Consider the following 3,590-nt stretch of genomic DNA (forward strand, 5'->3'; position numbering starts at 1 on the left):
CAGAGGGCGCTCTCCACAATCACTGTCAGCTGCTGACCTGATCAGTAAACTCAGCTGATCAGATAATCAGAAAAGGAAGTCACAGAGAGGCAGAGAGAGGAACTGTCAGTGCCCAATCCGTACCGCCCATAGATATCCATAATAAAGGCTAGATGTCTCGTCGCGCTGCTGGCCAATGGAGGTCGACGTCTGCACCTGGCGGCCATCTTGTCACACTCACTGGTAACATTGTGTTTTGGTGCATGTACTTGTTAAATAATCATAACTTCCTCAATTTTATACCGATTTTCAAACGGTTTGGTTTTTATAAACGTCAGAGATGTCGTTATGACACTTATAAATAATTATAACGGACTTTCATATGAAATAACATTGAACAGAACAGATAGGTGCAATGATATACACGCACAAGGTATTTATGGTAAATCAATATATAGGCTACTAAAACTCAGTGTACAAATGGCACCATAATTATATATAGGCTGCCAACGATTAATCACATCCAAAATAAAAGTTTGTTTACATAATATGTGTGTACAGTGTATTAATAATAATTATGTTTATATATAAATACACACACACATGCATGTGTATTTAAGTTAAGTATTTAATATTTGCATGTATATACTGTATATAGACTTGTATATGTATATGCCAGACCTGGTCTGTATGTATATTTTATATAAAAATACACATTTTTCTTAAATATATACATGTGTGTGCATTTCGAATTTCAAATCGTTATTGGTGTCAGTAAAACCTATATAATTGAACAGCTCGATTGTGTCTCAGCCTTGATAACTTGCGCAAGTCGCCGTGATACACAACTATGCTGTACGATTAAGTCGTTTCTCAAAAAGAAAATCTGCAATTTCAACATGTTCAAGCCTCCAGAATTATAGCCACGTTAATAACGTTTGTAAGAAACCAAACCGTTTGTAAATCTGTCATGATTTCAACGAGAAGAGTATTTGGGTTCGTGCTGATCACTCATCTTACATTAGGTACCACAGAGAACGCCAGGAAGCTTGCCTGTGACAAGATGGCCGCCAGTGATAACAATAGAGACTCCGCCGTAAGACATTTAGCATTTATTATTCTTAGATTTAGTTGACTATTCACATTTAATTTCAGATGACAGCTTCTTTTTTTCTTTTGATACTGTCGAACATAATTTTCTTTATCATTCACTCAAGAAGTTTGGCTTTGGGGATTTCTTTTGTGATGCAGTCAGGACTGTATAGTAATGCAAATGGTTAAATTAAACTTAAAAATGGGTCCTCACCCAGATTTGAAATCAGACGTGGAATTCGACAGGGATGCCATATTTCTCCCTCTCTTTTTTTACTTGCAGCCCAACTTTTATGTGAATACATTAAAAATAGTAATTTGCAGGTCATTTCCATTGCTGAAAAACAGTCATTATTAGTCAGCTGGCAGATGACACAACACTGTTTTTAAAGATAGCTCCCAGGTTCCTCTTGCTATTGACATAATAGAAGTCTTCAGTAAAGCCTCTGGTCTACGATTAAACCTTACAAATGTGAATTACTGGCTCTTAAAGATTGTGATGTTGACTTAATTGCTAATATTCCTGTGAAAAGCTCTATTACTTACTTAGGTATTGTATTTGATAAAAATGAACCCCAAAGATGCAAGAATAACCTCACTCCCATTGTCGAAAAAAATGAAGAAATTTAACATGTGGCTATTACGTGATCTGTGTCACGGGTTGGGTGCTGAGTGCAGACTGGGGCGAGGACCCAAATGCAGACAATGGCAAGGCGACCAAAAATGTTAATTAACTCAAAAACTAACTTAAACAGGCTTACAAGGAGCTCGAGGCAAAGTCCAACAAGGTAGTCCAGAACACAAGGCGATCCAAACACAGGGAATAATCCAGAACTACGAAGACAGGGAACAAGCAGGAACACTCAACTTTAGACGCAAGGACGTGACAAAGACTGGAGAGACAAGCAGGCATACATATACACAGGGACTAACAAGCGGGGCGGGAGCAACACAGGTGAGCGGGATCAGGACTAACGAGGCAGAGAGACAGCAGGGGGAAACAGAGAGAACACTAGACAAGCAGACATGGGGCAGAGTGAATAACCACGAAGACAGAAACACACACAAGTTACAAAGAACCAGAACCTAAACGAGAACACAGAACTAGAACACAGAGTACAGAGGAGACCAAATCACAACAATACAAACAAGGACCAGGAATCATTACCAAAACATGAACTAAGGACATGGAACTAAACTCAGACTCCCAAACAAGACACACAGACGGAATCATAACTATCTGTCTTTGAAAGGCAGGATTTTACTCTCAAAGGCCGAAGGAATTTCAAGAGTAACATACGCTGCCCTATCTTTATATATAGATCAACAAATGTGCAAAACCATTGATAAAATCCTTTATGATTTTGTATGGAAAAATTGCAATCATTATCTGAAAAAGTCTTTTTTTGAATGAGTACAGTAAAGGTGGCCTTAGTGTTCTCGACTTTACTACCTTAAATTTCACTTTCAAGATTAATTTGATTAAGCGGTATTTAAATTGCCCAACCAGTATGTGGAATTTTATTCCACATTATGTCTTTTCTTCAGTTGGTGGTCTCCAGTTCTTGTTGCTGTGCACTTATAATATTGAAAAAATTCCTCTGAAACTTTCTTTGTTTCACAAACAAATGCTACTGGTTTGGTCCCTAATTTACAAGCACAACTTCACTCCTCATAGGTTTTATATCTGGAACAACAGATATATTTGTATAAAAACAAATCAATTTTTTTTCGACAGTGGTATGACAATAATATTTTACTTGTAAATCATAATTTAACCAACGTAGTCAACTTTATAACTACATGGTATCACCATGGTATCCCTGTTTCACCAAAGGACTTCTCCATTGTCTTCGATATCTTCAGCTGTCATCTCACTTTTCAAAGGTTTTAATGGATCTGATGATCCCCCAACACTGGTGGATGTAAAAGAAACAACTGTTGGGAATATCTGTTTTTCACTGCAACCTAAGAGTAGGAATAAGGCCATTTGTCAACCTTTTCAACAGGACATTAGAGTACACCCGCTGCTGTATCATATTGGTCTTCATTTGTTGGAGAGATTTGTTGGGAAAAAGTTTGGCTTTTGCCACACAAGTTTTTTTAACCAACAAAGTCAAAGAGATCTCATTCAAAATGCTTCACAGATTTTATCCCACTAAGGGTTACCTGCAAAAACTGAAAAGGACTTGGACATCAGCTGTACTTTCTGTGGAGAACTCAATGAACACTGGTGCATTTATTTTGGTCTTGCCCACATACCAACAAACTTTGGAGTAAAGTTTCTCAGTTTATTGTTGTCCATATTTACCCTCAATTTGCATTGCGGTGGGAAAATGTATTGTTTGGATTCACTAAACGTTACAAAAATTATATTATATAAATTTACTTATTATTTTAACAAAATTTCATTTGCACAAGTCAAAATTCTTAAAAAAGAAACCAAGCTTTTTGGAGCTTGCTGCTAACATTAAGCACTATGTTCTTTTAATATCCAAGTGTAAAAACAAAAAAGCTGT

Source organism: Micropterus salmoides, unplaced genomic scaffold, assembly GCF_014851395.1.
Source record: "Micropterus salmoides isolate LMB-PRFRI ecotype aquatic unplaced genomic scaffold, ASM1485139v1 Ms_hic_scaffold_19, whole genome shotgun sequence".
Taxonomy (NCBI): domain Eukaryota; kingdom Metazoa; phylum Chordata; class Actinopteri; order Centrarchiformes; family Centrarchidae; genus Micropterus; species Micropterus salmoides.